Genomic DNA, 14,961 nt, shown 5'->3' with positions numbered 1-14,961 from the left:
CAGTGGTTGTTGATTTTTGTTTGTCTGCTTTTTTCCCCAGTGATCTTAGGTTTCTTGTTTAGTGTGAGGAGCAGGAGGTAAACAAACCATGAAGATTATTACTCATGTTTACATGCTTTGTAGGACTTCTAAGGCATCAGTCAAAAGGGGAGCTTCACTGTGCTAAGCTCTATGCAGAGAGACAGTAAGAGAGAGCACGTATCCTGACCAGATCTGGTCAGCCAGCTGAGACAACCAAGACAGAAAGACACTTGTACCTACCTTACAGAAAGGTGGAACAGAAAACTTATGGGCCTTGGCCAAGAAGCAGAAGTAAATACCACTTTAGCATTGTGATTGCACTTTTATTACAACACTGACATTCATTTCTTCAAAAATACAAGCTGTAGTAAAGCAAAATTAGGGGGAAGTTGTTATCCTCCACCTAAAGATTTCTCAGTCCAGAGAATCTAGTGCTATGGGTGAAGAAACTTCAGGGCTGTCTCTCCAAGGCTGCATTTCCCTCAAATGAAGAACAGAAATGGGCAAAACAGATTGGGGTTTTTTTAATTATTATTTGGAGCAAAACAGAGTATTCTAATAATCCTGTCTTACAAAGGAAATGAAAGAGTCTTGGGGGTAATATTGAAAAAATGGTGGGCAGTTGGAGTCATGGCCATATGGTCCTCAAGCTGTGCTGTCAAGCAGATCTGCAAATGGAGATGTATTATCTTACAGGAGCATCAAGTTGAGCATTGCATCAGGCACTTGTGAATCAGACCAGGAGACCTGACAATACAATTGACAATTACTATAAAATCAGGTGAGAAACAGTCAGCAGCAAGAACACTCCCTCAAAAAAAACCCAAATCCAACAGCTGGAGAAAGGATGAGCTTCTGACAGGTTCTGCAGCCTACAGATTCCTTCCAGAGCACTTAGCAAGTTTAGCAACATCTGAAATGAGAAGGGAAGTTGTTCTGACAAGTCTTAAAAAAATCAGCATCCGGATCTTTTGATTTTATACCAATTTATTAAAGGCAAGCCCCACTGTATCTATACACTAGCTGGCTATCAAGTGGCACACAGGACAAGGGTATGGGTGTGCATTTACTCTGAAGAGCTGCATCAAAGGGAAGGAACAGCTACCAGGAACAGTGACCTCCAAATCAGGTAGTGCAAATACACACTGAGACTTTGCTTTCCAAAAGGCTTACCACTGAAGTGGCTGGGCAGGCTGGAGCCATGAGAGCTACCTAGATGACACAATGGGGGGTTGTTTGTACACCGGTGGATCGTTCTCAGGGCCTTAGGACTCAGAATACAGCTCTGGTGACAACATGTGACTGTGTCCTGTGCTAAGCAAGACTCTGAAGAAGATGCCTTTGCTTCGAGAAACAGTGCCCCATGACTGTGAAGTCCTCAGACAGTAAGGGGGTGATAAACCAGCCTCCCCATATTAAATGGAGTGCAAAGCTCCAGGGTCTATTGGGCTCCTGCTATTCATAGCCTTCCAAGTTTTTACATCATGCAGGCATGGAGTGCATGGGGGAGTAACAGAGAATTTTGGGTGGCAGCTGTATAAGAAAATGCTTTGTTTCATGATTCAGATGATTAATGGCTTACGCCCATGGGACAATCATTTACCTGCAAGTCTTGGCTAGAAGCTTCAGGGCATCAAAAGTTTATGAGGCAGCTCTGTGTCAGTCACATGAATCCACATTTGTGAAGGTGTTTAGGAACCCACATCTTTAGGTGTCTAAAGAGATCTTAAAAATCTGTCTCATAGATAGGCCTAAAGTTTTCATTGTCTCCACTCAAAAGTTCTTAAACATCTGACGAGATTAGCAAAGGAGCAATAAGCCACTCATCTTCCATTTTTCAAGAAAACTTCAAAAACCTGTTGCTTACACATAAAATGAACGGGGCTTTAGCTGACATGACCCACCTTTTGCCAACATGGGTGCAAAGTGAGCTGGGGCTCTGGTGGCTCTGTGAATCCCTTCTTTGGAGTAGGGATCTCCCAGCTCTGGAGCTTCCTGAAGCAGATCCAAATTTCAACACAGAGAGTGGAGCCCATGGGCACTTTGGCAGTGTGGCGTGGCACTCGGCCAGCACCACTTACTCTAAGCTCTGTGGCCTCACTGTGTAACGCACGAAGGGCTGTTTTGCAGCAATGTTTGGATACCGAGCAGGAAGGAAAATACCCCCAGCACCAAAGGCTTTAGTGCCAGAGCTTCCTGCCATGTGGCAGGGGTGTGAGACTGGCTTCAGGTGCTTGGTTTAGGGCAGAGGCAAGTGATGCACAAGGAACTGGGCATCACATTCAGAAGTCTGAAGCGCAGAGCTCCTAAGAGTGCTTGAGGCAACAATGCCTCTGGAAACTATTTGGCTCTTACCAACACCCTGGCTGAAGGAGATGAGATGACAACGGCAAAAAATCCTCAAAGGAACACAGTTAACATACACGAGGAGGGATCCTGGAGACTATAGAGGGGGGAAAAATTAACATGCCGTGGGAAACGCAGAAGTGACCCCAGCACGGTGCACCGAGGAGAACGGCAGCAGGGCGAGACCGCCGAGCACCGCGGTGCTGCCCGCGCTGACGCAACCCCAGCTCCCGGGAAGGGTCGGGCAAGAAGCCAAAGAGCACCAACACACCCGGTGCAGGTGACCGACTGACTTAACCCTTCCACCGCCTCAAAAGGCGGCAGAAAATCAATCCCCCTCGGTTTCTCCGTTTCTCAATCCAGCCCCAGGAAGGGCTGTACGGAGCAAGCGAGCAGCTGGAGCAGCAGCGCGCTGAGCGCCCGGGCTGGAACACCGCGAACAGCCCCGCCACGGCCGAACCATCACGGCCCGCAACAGGTCCCGGCGCGGCGCTCGCCCGCCAGCACCGGGGACGGGGAGATCCGCGGGGAGACCCAGGGCTCTGCTCTGCTTCCCGACCGCCGCTCCTCGCACCCCCCGGGCCACCTGCGGCCTGACCCGGGGCTGAGAGCGGAGGGACGGGGCGCGGGCACGGGGCGCCGCTCCGAGCACGGCGGGGCCGCAGCCCCCTCCCGCGGCCGCCGGCACAGGCGGAGGGCGGCGGGGCCCCCCGGCTGCCAGCCCGGCTCCTTCCGGCGGCGCCGACACAGCGCCCGCCCCGGGCCGCGGCCGCGCCCTCGCCCGCCCCGCCGGGCCGCCCCCCGCCCGCCCCCGCCCACACCTGGCCGGGGCGGGCCCTGCCCGCCGGCTGCGGGCCGACTCGGCGGGCAAGGCGGGCGGCGGCGCAGCGCAGGCCGCGGTGGAGCGGAGCGGGACTCGGCCGGGAGCAGCGCCTCGCCTCCCCGCGGGGCCGAGCGCGGCAGCGGGGCCCCGGCGCAGCCGGCCCAGGTGAGCCCGCGGGCGGCAGGTGGCGGCGGCGGGGCGGGCTGGGCTGGGCTGGGCTGGGCTGGGCTGGCGGCGGGGCGGGCGCGGCGCGCGGCCCCGGCGGGGGCGGGCTGGCGGCGGCGCGCGCGGAGCGCGGTCCCGCGCGGCGGCGGCGGAGCGAGCGAGCGAGCGGAGCTGCCGGCGGGGAGCGGAGCGGGTTCTCGCGCGGCGCCCGGAGGCAGCATGCGGGCGGCGGAGCCCCGGAGCCCCGGTAAGTGGCTCGGCTGCGGCGCTTCTTCCCTCCTCAGCCCCCCTGCCCGGCTCCCGACGCGGCGGGATCGTCTCCCGAGGAGCCGCAAAACTCTACCGCCTGTTGAGCCCCGCGGATCGGCGCCCCCGAGCGCTGGCCCCGCCGCCCGCCTCGGCCCCGCCGCCGCCCCGGGTGCCCCGCGGGAGCCGCCGTGCCGTCCCGGAGCTCCCCCGCCGCCCGCTGGGGCCGCCACGCGGTTGCCCGGCGGCCGCCGGCTGCGCCCCGCGGAGCCTCCCCGGGTCGGTGGGAGCAGCCAGGCACCTGCCGGCGCCGCGGTGCCGGGGGCGCGGGGCTCGCCGCCGCGGCGTGACCTTCCCGGGCGGGCTGCGGCGCTGGGGGCAGCCCCGGCGGGCGGCCCTCCGCGCTGGGCTCGGGGGAGCGGGGTCGTGCCCCGCGGGGCGCAGCGCTGAGCGCCGCGGGGCGTCCCGGGCGCGGTGCCCCCGCCGTGCGGGGCGGGCGGCAGTGGCCCGGAGGGTTTCCCGGGGCTGGCGCCGGCCGTTCCGCGGAGGGAGGGAGAGAGGGAGAGAGAGAGGGCGGGAGGGCGCTGCAGCGGGGGGCGGCAGACCGCGCCTTCCCCCCCCGATGGGGCGAGTCGCCGCCTGGGAGAGCACGGGGCTGCCGGGCGGCGGCGTCTTGGGTGGCGAGAACAAAGGGTCCCCGGCGGGAGCGGGCAGGAGCTCCGCCGCTGCGCCCGGGGTGCCAGCTCCCCACACTGGCGCGGGTGGGGGGGTTCATCCCCTTCTCATCCCTCTCGGGGGAGCGCGGCCGCAGCCTCCCCGGGGCCAGCTCCTGCCCCGCAGCCGCCCCCGCAACCTGTTGGTCCGCCTGGCTGTCCGGGGGTGCCGGGCGGTACCGAGCGGTGCCGAGGGGGCGGGCAGGGCTCCCCCGCGGGACGCCCGGGGGCGCGGGCGGGCTTGCGGGGGGAGCGCGGGCAGCCCCGGGCGAGCGGGAGCCGAGGCTGCAGGCGAAGGCGGTGGGCGGGAGCGTTCGCCTTCCCGGTGGTTTCTGCACCCAGAAACTGTTAAGACCCAACTTCAAGCAGTTCAAAATATCTGGCGTAAATTAAATTCAGCGAAAGAAAGTATTTCCGCGCTGTTTAAAGGAAGATCTCTTCCCGCAGACCTTTTGTGTGGGAAAGATGTGGATGTGGTCTGTTTCCAGGAGACTGACTGGGGCAGCTGTTTTAAAGCGTTTTGGAGTTTCGTGTTTATTTCATATGTAACCTAATGAAGCTGTATTGTCAGTATGAAATACAATATTCTCTTGTCGATTTCGGAACTGAGCTATAAAAAGTGATTTGGGCTGAAGATAACTGGATAGTCAAAGCTTCAGTTGAATATTTGCTGGTTTAGAGATCTCTGAAGGCAGCTAACTTGCACGGGGACAGTGAGCAGATAGAGTTTCCTTATTCTGCTTCTATAACCACCTTTGTTCATTTTTCAAGGTGGATGCTAGGAAAATGACAAATTTAATTTGAGATTACTAAGGTCCTGTGCCGCAAATGACTTATCTCTGTGTCTGGTTACTGGGCAATTGTTCCAAGACTGCCAGTTTGTCTTTGAAAACAGCTATTTAAATAAAGTCCATTGCATTCATTATGATAATGCAGGAAATGCGTGGTTCACGAGGTTGGTTTTATAGATGGAGCAAGTGTACTTTAGTCCTGGTTTTATTATTTCTGCTGTGGTGGATTGCTGTGGGGCTGAGGATGTAGGAGTAATAGATATCCATACGGTGAAGTGCATGATCAGCAGTCTGAACTTAGAAAGCAAAAGGTAAAACCTGAATGGCAAAACGGCCGTCTTGTGATCTGAATGTGTGGTGGGTGACAGTGCTGGATTATTTAAATTCTCGGTTTCTGCCTTTAACCGACCCTCTTAATGTGCAAGTTTCTTAGCCTACGTCACTGACGTGCGTCCTGGCTGTTGAAATAGGATGTAGCATGACCACACGTGCGAAGGGGTTAAAACAGCTTATAGCCAAAGAGTTAGTGCGTCACTTCAGATCAAGAGATTTTTGTATTCAGCTTAGTTACAAATATTGCCATCAGCCCTTTTCTTTTTGTGTCCGTGAGTATGTCTTGGCTGCGTACTGGTTGGGGCCATCAGCAAAATAGTAGAAGCCGCAGGGCAACACTTTATTCTCATGCATGTTGGCAGTGAAAATGTCAATTTCTGGAAAATCAAAGTAGTAGGCGTCCTACGTTGTGTGTTGGTTGTGGGTTGACAGTTATGCAGGTATTTTTAATTTTATTTTTTTAAACTAAGTCCTTGTTTTGGGAATGTGAGGTAATTGTCATTGGCAAAAGTAGAGAAGATAATCAAGTCTTGTGATTGTAAGGAGAAGGATCTAAGCTTGTGGATAACAGGAGAAATGTTTTCTTCTTTGCGTCCACATAATGCAGGACTGTGGGAAGATATGGTTAATGAGGATGATTATTGCTGTGGCTTTCCATAAATCCACTTGTAATGGAGGCTTTGTACAGTTACTTCTGAATCTGTACATTTAAAAACTGCAAATAGCGATAATGGAGTTGGCTAATAGCAGACTGTCAAGTAAGTGCAATCCTTGTGATAATGTTCAGCCATAGATCTCCGTTTAAGCATTACTTTTAAGCAGAAAATGTTTCTTGTAGGTCATAGTATATGCAGTTGGGAGGAAAAAAACCCAGAGTTGTTGCTGCCTGCTCTTGAATCTTAACCAGGTAACTCTAATTGTGCAAAGGGTACTTTTTCTCTCCAGCTTTTTATCAGATAGCAGGAGATGTACAATTCAGTAGATCCATTTGATGTGAATTTAGATAGTGGAAAGGAATACTAATAATAACCAGCTTTAAGAGACTGAAGAGGTCTACCTGAGGTACATCTGTGACTGTGTGCAAATTAAAGTTGGAACTTGTGCCTTTTGAAGAATTGCAAACTTTCCTGTAAAGCACTGGAGTGAGCTGGATGCCGCCAGATGAGATTCTGAGCTGATCTTGTTAGTGGTATTAATCAGAACAACCCTTTCTGTTTCAGTGGGTTTTTAGTGCTTCTTAGAAGCCAGGGTTGAGCGTTAAATTACTCAAGCCTGTTTTGCAACTTAAAAGGTGAAGGTAAGACAGTAGGGAACATTTTAATGTATTGTCTCACCCCAATACAGAAAGATGTAAAAGTACCTATTATTTTCAAGTCAAGCACTTTGTAGTAGCTACTGGCTGTTTTATATAGTGTTTTGAATGAATGCAGTTTTAACTTATGTACCTAAGAGACTGACAGGAGGGTTGCTTATGTTTATGTTTGGAGTAATTCATTGAGAAATATTTGTGATGCTCTCCATCATTGCTTGCTCTCCTTTAAAAGCAGTGCCTTGACTTTCATCTTTCATGTGGTCTGTGAGGACTCCTTATGTGGATTTCCTTTTGCTAAAAAATCTGACCGTAAAAGTAAGCTTTGTTTCTACAGGTCTTGGTACAGTGTTCAACCCCAAAATGTATGCTTCCTTTCCAGTAAAAAACTTGTAATTACATGGGGTGGTAGCAAACTGGAAAGTATTGCAAAACATATGTAAGAATACTGTCGTACAAACTCTAAAACTGACGAATGACTCACTGCGCCAGTGCTATATCAAATTCTATCTATACACAAGGTTTAAATGACAAGTTTACTTTAGGCAGGGAATATGCAATTTTCTTGTACTCTTTCTTCATCTGATGTCAAGTGAGCTTAATGAAATGGTGCATGTGGGCATACAGGAGGCACCAGTTGTAGAGCTTTAATGAGCAAAGGGAACAAGCACTGCTTGGCTCTATTTGTGAAGATGATAGACATAACTACGCTTATATTAAAACCAAGTTCGTGGCACTGATGCATATTTTGAGATGTATGTTTCTTTTTATGTTCCTCATCATCATTTGCTTGTGTGCATTTACTAAAATTTGTTCTATTTCTGTTTTCTATAGGAGAGGGTACTTGTTCTTTTAGCAGTATATGTGTTCATCTTTACATATTCATGTTAGTTGAGTTTTTTAACTGGCATTTTGGCAATGTTTTTGTCAGTATAAAATTCCAGTCACTGCCAAAAATGAAAACAGGATGATGGTCAGCATGGGAAAAGGGCCCATGATTGTAGGTTAAAGAGGAAAAGGCCACTTTGCACTGCAACAACACAGGTTTTATTCATGCCTTTGACAATGTGGTTGTGATTTATTATGAGAAGCTTCACAAAGCTTTGGAGAGCCCCCCCCTCCCCAAAAAAAAACCAACCTAGGACACATAAACAGGCAGTGACATCCTATAGCTGGGAAGCCTGTGCGAGCTGGGAGGAGGACAGGGAAGATAGTTGAGTTGGAGGTGTTGGGGTCTTGTGCTGTTGCATTGTGTGTCTCACATATGCCTGTGGATATTGGAGTGCCTGGTGAAACACCTGTGGGGAATCCAAGCCTGCAAAGCTAAGGAACCCAGTAACCACTCAGCACTAGGAGGAAGAGAAACCCCGTATTGACTCAGCCCTAGGTGGAAGACTTTAAACTGCTGACAACCTCTTCTATTCATTTCTCATTTAGCCATTATGCCACACAGCCTATCCCTCTGTTAATCACTGTCTTTCTGGGCAGCAGGAAAGATGTAAGGACATCTTGGTCTTCACCTTATGTTGATCATGAGAGCTGTAGTGACCAGTGCCCCTGCGAGTGTTTGCTGTCTGTAGGACGGTCGAATCTCCTCAGGCCGTGAAAGGAGGCCAGGGAAGGAAAGCTGGAGCACTTGCTGTTTAGTGTCAGTGTGCACACAGTGTACGTACACCTCTGCCTTAGTGAACAAAAGGGTGAAACAGGTCTTGCTCCTTCAAGGACTGTATTATCTGAGAACTTTAGAATAAAGATCAGAAATACAGAGATAAGTTAGGGTTTTTGGAGCAGAGGGTGGAAGCAGTGTATATAAGAAGCCTGGTTGAGCTCATATTGACAAAAGCACCTCCTAATATCTGGGCTTGGTGCTGGGTGGAAGCTCCATTTGGATGCTTTCATCAAGTGCAATCCACTGTGTAGCTGAAATACAGCAATACCATTAATCTGGGAAGGAATAGGATGGTCCCATTCTTATTCTTGTCCTGGAAGCTTAGAAGCTTCCAGTTTACAACCTGTCCAAAAGACATTTATTTCTTGGCACAAAATTTCAGCTGCAGCTGGCAAGTGGGTAAATACTTTCTTCCAGCCGTACTGAGAAAGAGAGGAATTATTTAGGTTGGCACAAGAAGTTTATAGTTCAGAGTTGTCAGATGAAAGAGAACAGAGAAAAAACCAGGAAGGCTGGGCATGTGGCGTCGTTCTTTCCTTCAAAAGCAGTGCTGGAAATCTCGTCATCACTCGAAGCCAAACAAAGCATGCATGTGCCTGACCGTGGTGAGGAATTATCTATTGGCTTTGTAGTCCTCTCTTCCTTACTTTTTGTTTGTTTGTTTGTTGTTTTTTTTTCCTCCTGCAAGTGTTGTGTTTAACACTGAATTGCATGTGTGTACACAGCGAATAACATCTGTTCTATTTTATGAGATCCACAGAGCGCGGTTGCTTTTCTATCCCTCCTGTGTATGGATTCTTCTCTCATGTGTCATCCTTGCTGCTGAAGGCAGCCAGGCACTTGAGCTTTTTAATATCTCCTCTCTTTAGGAGCAGTAAGTTATTCATGGGATGGTACTTGACTCTTCAGTTAGATTTCCTCACAGAATTAGATCTTACAGCATTTTAGAAAAGCCATTATTTTTCTAGAGGGTTTTGTGAGAGGTAAAGAAAAGGGATGATGTGCATATCTTTTTCTGGAGGAGTTCTGGTAATTTTGTATCAACAGGTTTGATTTTCTGCACCAACCTATATGTATTTTGATAGGATAATTAATTGGGAAGGTAAAGTAGATTTGAGAAGTCTGAAAAATGCTAGTTTATTGTTTAGATTTTAGGTTACATATTTTATATATTTTATCTGGCAGGTATTGTGCTTCTGATCTTTTATCTTGAAAGATAACCGTAGAAGTGGCAAAGAGGATCCTCTTGGACACAGTGCATTAAGAATTTGTTGAAGGGCTACATGCTTGGAAAACATGAGATGGGGGAAAGGAGGAAAAAGGGAACTTGTTTTTTGGATGGAGTTGTTGCCATTTTATAGAGTACTGCTTTCTTCAAATGCAGAGGATTTATGTTTGTTTATATCTTATTAAGTAACATTTGTTTCACCAAATTTGATCAAAGGTTTAGTTGTTGCAGAATCAATAATAATTCTCTTACCTTAAGGAAAAATCTGTAATTTATGAATGTACTGTCCGTTGTATTTTAACTACTTGTACTACAGAATTTGCAAGATTACACAAATTGACTAGAAGATGCATGCAAAATCCAATAATACATTTATCATGTCAAAGTTCAGTGAAATATGAAACAAAATTACCATAAACAAAGAAAATTGGCCTCTTAAACCTATGAACTAGAAGTTGTGGATATAATTTTGTAATATATATTCTCAATGGGTTTGTTGAGACTGTTCTTGGGCACCACCAAAATTCCTTTACAGTCTTATGTATTCTAACGCCTGTGTAATGTGGTAAAAAAAAAAAGGCACTTGTGAACTTGTACTTAACCTGAGGATGAAGCATGTAGGTTTGAACATGCCTTTTAGATATTGACTGTCTCCTCACTGTAGCCTTGTGCATAGGTAGCTTCCAGTTAATAAAATTCAGATTTGAAGAATTACACCTGGGGAGACAAGTATTTCAGCAGATTTTAGTGTTACTGCTTTAATTCTGCCTCTTGAAACAAAGGTAGGATTATAAACTTTTGGAGGAAAGTTTGTCTCTGTTATACTCGTGAGCTGGGAGTCTGTGGCTAGCAGCTCACGTTGGTTTGCATTTTCTCTGGGTTCTACTACATCTTTGGATCCTGTAAAACTAAACTTAATGCTTTGGGTATAGCGTTACAGTAAATTACTTGTTTGAGGTCTTTGGGCTCAAAAAAAAGGGCGTTTTAGAATAGGCCATCCATTAGCCTAATTTCCTGAAGTCTGTCCCATTGCAGGGGGTTCATTTTAGCTCAGGTCAGTAGGTTCCAGATCCTACCTCCTCAGTAAGAGAGGTCAAGACAGGGAAAGCTTGCAGAAGCCTGTGGCACGGCCGTGATTTGAACAGCTTTTTTTGGGTTGGTGCGAGGTGTAACTCTGTTATTCGTAGCTGGAATTTGGATGAGACTGAAGCGAGCGTGGGCTCTGGCTGCCCCCACGTTGGAGTGGGCAGGTGCTGTCCTTAGCACAGAGGTAGATGTCTGCCTCCTGACAGCGAGCATCGTGCTTTGCTTTGCTTTCTTTTCTTCCCTGCCTGGCCAGGTCAGCGGCCGAGACCGTGGTGGCCAGGGGCACCTCTCACCTGCACGCAGGAGAAAGGCACGGAAGTGCAGCGCGTGTTCCTCCACGATAAAACTCCAGCAGCTCTCCAGGAGCAGGCTGTTATTGTTGATAATTGTCCTCGGCTCCTACCGTGGCTCTTACCTGAAGCTTTTTCTTTGTAAACAAGATAATAATAAAGTGTGCTGCTCTACTTGCCTCCGTGCCGATCTCTTTCTTGTGCCTGTGGAAGGAATAAGGAGCATAATTAATTATGAAGAGGAAGAGTTCTGAAGGGTTACGTGGCGGCTGGCTGTCATCCTCTTCCAGTGATCCCCCATCCTGCTGTCAGAAAGCTGGGCATCCTTTAGGACACAGCAGTATGTTACTGAAGAGTGATCAAAGGCTTCTTCGTTGGCCAGAACCATCAAGACACATGGGCAAACGTTTGTTTTAAAACGACTTGCACAGAGTTGCTGGGATCAGCAACTTGACTGCAGCAACGCAAAACTGTCTTTGACACACTAGAAATCATGGATTGTATTTTGTGTGCTTAAATCATTGGGTGTTCAGGGCAGGCAGACACCATGAGTTGTACGGTGTTAAAGAATACATTGCACAGCAGTTACATTGCTGGAAAGCATTTGTAAATGTAAGTTTGAATTAAAGAGATGTATTTTTTTCCCATATTAAACTTTGAAGAGTTATGCTTTGAAGACCAGTGAATTTTTTGATGCTCTTAAACATTGTCTACAAGGAGCAGGTGAGGGATCTCCTGACCTCCTGTTTTGCTTTTTTTTCCCCCTTCATTTTTTTTTTCTTTGAGCTATTAACTCTATTGTGTGTTGGTGTTAGATGTTATGAGAAATGCAGACATTCTGGTTTTGGCATTTTGGTGATAGGATGGGCTGACATAACTTTGTAGGTTATAAATGAAGTATGAGCTCTGAAATAGTGGCTTTCTTTGTATCTGAAGGGAGCTATCAGGCTCTTGGATTTTTGTTGCACAGTGTAATTAAAATAAACACTATAATGCTAATAATTTTTGTATTTTTGCCCGTGGGTGAAGTTTTAAATTAGAAGTAGCTACACTTCGGTGAAAGTGGAATTTTTGGTATTTTTTTTTGTTGGCTTTTTTTTTTTAATTATTATAATGTTGCCTGTTTCCAGTCTAGTGATATTTCAGTGAGAGTGCATAAAAAATATTGCTAGGCAGATTTGTTTATATTTTTATTGTGTACTGTATATTTTAGTAACAATGTAATTATTGCTTTAAACAGAAACGCCTGACTTGAGTGTTTAATTCTGTCAGGCTCAAGCAGTCACTGATGAGGTGATAAATGATAGGTTGTATGTAGAAGTGGATTTGCAGTTATTTGCTGCTTTCAGAAAAAAAAAGATTGCTTTGTTTCTGTCCTATGACTAATGTTGGAAATCAAAGTATTTCACCAGATGTTTTTTCTAATGACTGTGGTTCAGGGTCTTTTTTGTATGGAGGAGGATTTTGACTGAGTTCATCTCTTGGTTTTGAAGTTTCTCTTGCTTATTAATGCAGCACTCCTCTAAATCTTTTGCTCTGGACTTCTCTGTGGATGGTTTTTCTGGAAGAGTTCCCTTCCCAGCCATTCGTGCATGTCTCAGCTCCCTGCTCATCAGGAGGTGGAAAGGCAACAGCATTTTTACAGCACAGGCTGATCACTTCCTTTCATTTGTGTTTATTTCACAGAATTAAACCAAGAATAAGTGTTTTGCTTTATTTGTTGATGTCTGATTAGGAATTAGTGGAAGAAACTGAATTGCGGGTGTGATTAACGGTAGTTTTTGTTTCTAATGTATGAAAGGACTCATTGTCTGAGGCTTTTCCTCCATCGAGCTCTGCCTAATCCTGCTCAAATCACAACGGCAGCGCTCGAGGCTCCTCGTCTTGTTTTCCTGGGTACTTAATCATACAGCTGGAAGAATTTCCTCTTTCAAGGGATGGTTGCTTCTGTGCCGAATCTGCTGTCGTGTTGTAGGTGTTAAGGTGGGCATTAGTTTTGGGGGTGCAGGGGGAGAGGGTGGTTCATCCGCAGTCTGCAAACTGATCTAATTTATGCTAAATTTGGGTTGCAGATCTGGGCCTGATAGTTTTGTTAGCTGTCTGTCACCTGCCTCTTTGCAGCTTTGGCTGAAGGAGACAAGCTGCCTCATTCCAGCTTCCAGTTCCTCCCAAACTTTTTTGTTAGACCAGCTTTCTGTATTTGCTGTGTAGTAGTTCTGCAGTACTACAGTAAAATTGCTCAGTGTACGCTTTCAAAAGCTGTTTAATAAATTTGAGTTTCATAGAAATGGAGATATTTCTAAAGTACATAGCAAGTACAGACAACAGACATGACTGTTATTCTTCCAATAACCTAAAAGAAACACAATAGCCCACCCCATGAACACTTGCCTTTCTTTGCCTTTGAATCAGGTTGTCATTCCAAGGTCTCAGAGTGATTTAAAAATATAAAATAAACTCCCCTGAGGAATCTATTAAAAATTATTTGGTTCACTGAGCATGCAGTGCATGTTCAGTCTTGGAATCCATTACATGCCTGTAGAAAGACTTTAAAAATCCTCTGTGACGAAGTTGATCTGAGTTGTGTCCCTTCGGCAGGTGGGGGTGAGGGAATTCCATTGCTTTATTTTCAAAACAGAAGTGTGTGGCATTAATATTGATTTTTATTATAGCTGTTTGCTAGTGCAACTGTATCCAGAGGTCACATGTCAGCTCTGCTTTTATAGCGACAGCTTTCCCTGTTCCTTTAGTTGAAGTCTGTAGTTGTGAAGCTCTGGAAAAAACTGAGAAATGCTGCGTTGTTTTTTTTTTTTTCCTTTGAATTCAATTTGTAAAGCTTTATTACCTAGAATTAAATTCTTATCATGTTGAAATGGTGCATAAATTCTTGTTGAATGGAGACAAATGCTGTTAGAAATTGGTGAAGCTAAGCTATATTTTAATCCTAGATTTATTTTTGTTTCCATTGTCATACATTGAAAACACTTTGCATCTACTTTTTCCATCCATATTGGTGTTTTCTTATTCTGATAATTTTTAATAGTTAAGTCTGGGAGACACAATGTCTGTTAGATTCCCGCTTATAGTGTGGCTGTGTGCCGTGACAAGGGTTATATTTCCGGGGACCTGGTGTAGGTGTTGTCAGTTCCCATCAGCACGTGCTGCTCTTGTGTGCTGAACAGAGTTGTCACGTTACTCAGCAAAACTGTTTTTCTGGAGGAACTTCTCCGTGCTTTCAGCTCACGATGGAGAGCTGTGACATCTGCTTGGTTGGGTTTTATGCGCAAATATTCATAAATTGCTCAGAGCTTGGTAGTTTTTTAGAGCCTAAAGTCAGGTGAGGACTTAAAGAAAACACAAATAATGGGCAATCCCTCCGGCTACGCAAGTTTATTTGATTAACCCATCTGACCCGCAGCGTTCCAGAGCAGTTAAATATTTGGACAGTCAGCAGTCCTGTTAGTCATGTTTCATTAGGTGATGGCCTCCTCCATTTCGAGTGTGCTCTGTTTTGCTGCTGTTGCCAAGTCTTGCACGATCTTGAAAGGGAGCCATGCGTGGGGGCACAGCGGGTGCTTTTGGGGGTGTTGCTGAACCAGGCTGGCAGGAGGAGCTGGGGATGTGTGTCACTGCAGCAGCATCATCTGCAGTGGGAAGGGAACCCCAGGCAAGGGAGAAAATTGTTAATTGTGGATTGTCAACACCGTAAAGGTTAGCTGGTAGATGAAGTTACTAACCTAAGCAGAAAGAGCAGTGCTGCCCTGAGAAGTGTAAAAGGCTTGTCAAAACCTAATCTAATCTCCTGTGTTAACTGTATATTATAATAATGAATAAATGAAATTGCAGCAAGCTGAGATGGTCCAATTTTAATAACTTTTCAAAAAATTAAAAGGAAGTATTGAGCTGGAAGAGGCATATCATGATTATCCAACTTTCCTTCT

The 14,961-nt window shown here is 46.8% G+C and overlaps 1 protein-coding gene and 1 long non-coding RNA gene across 18 annotated transcripts in view; one reads left to right on the top strand and one right to left on the bottom strand.

Moving 5' to 3' along the window:
* Positions 1–323: 323 nt before the first annotated feature.
* On the bottom strand, positions 324–3,061 carry LOC135419223 (uncharacterized). Its single transcript, XR_010432859.1, has 2 exons — positions 1,625–3,061; positions 324–768 (listed from the first exon to the last, which is right to left on the bottom strand). It is a non-coding gene; the product is annotated as an uncharacterized LOC135419223 (long non-coding RNA).
* Positions 3,062–3,222: 161 nt separating this feature from the next.
* The window catches only part of PTPRF (protein tyrosine phosphatase receptor type F), a 375,667-nt gene continuing 363,928 nt past the window's right edge, over positions 3,223–14,961 (top strand). For 15 of the 17 annotated variants that reach the window (XM_064665471.1, XM_064665465.1, XM_064665470.1 and 12 more), the window contains exon 1: positions 3,471–3,602. The gene's annotated coding sequence lies outside the window, so the exon portion shown is untranslated. Of the gene's footprint in view, positions 3,356–3,470; positions 3,603–14,961 lie in introns of those variants that run through there. The other 2 variants (XM_064665453.1, XM_064665455.1) reach the window with 2 other exon arrangements.

The sequence above is a fragment of the Pseudopipra pipra genome, chromosome 9 (genome assembly GCF_036250125.1).
Source record: "Pseudopipra pipra isolate bDixPip1 chromosome 9, bDixPip1.hap1, whole genome shotgun sequence".
Lineage (NCBI taxonomy): Eukaryota > Metazoa > Chordata > Aves > Passeriformes > Pipridae > Pseudopipra > Pseudopipra pipra.
This window is presented reverse-complemented; position numbering and strand designations above follow the sequence as displayed.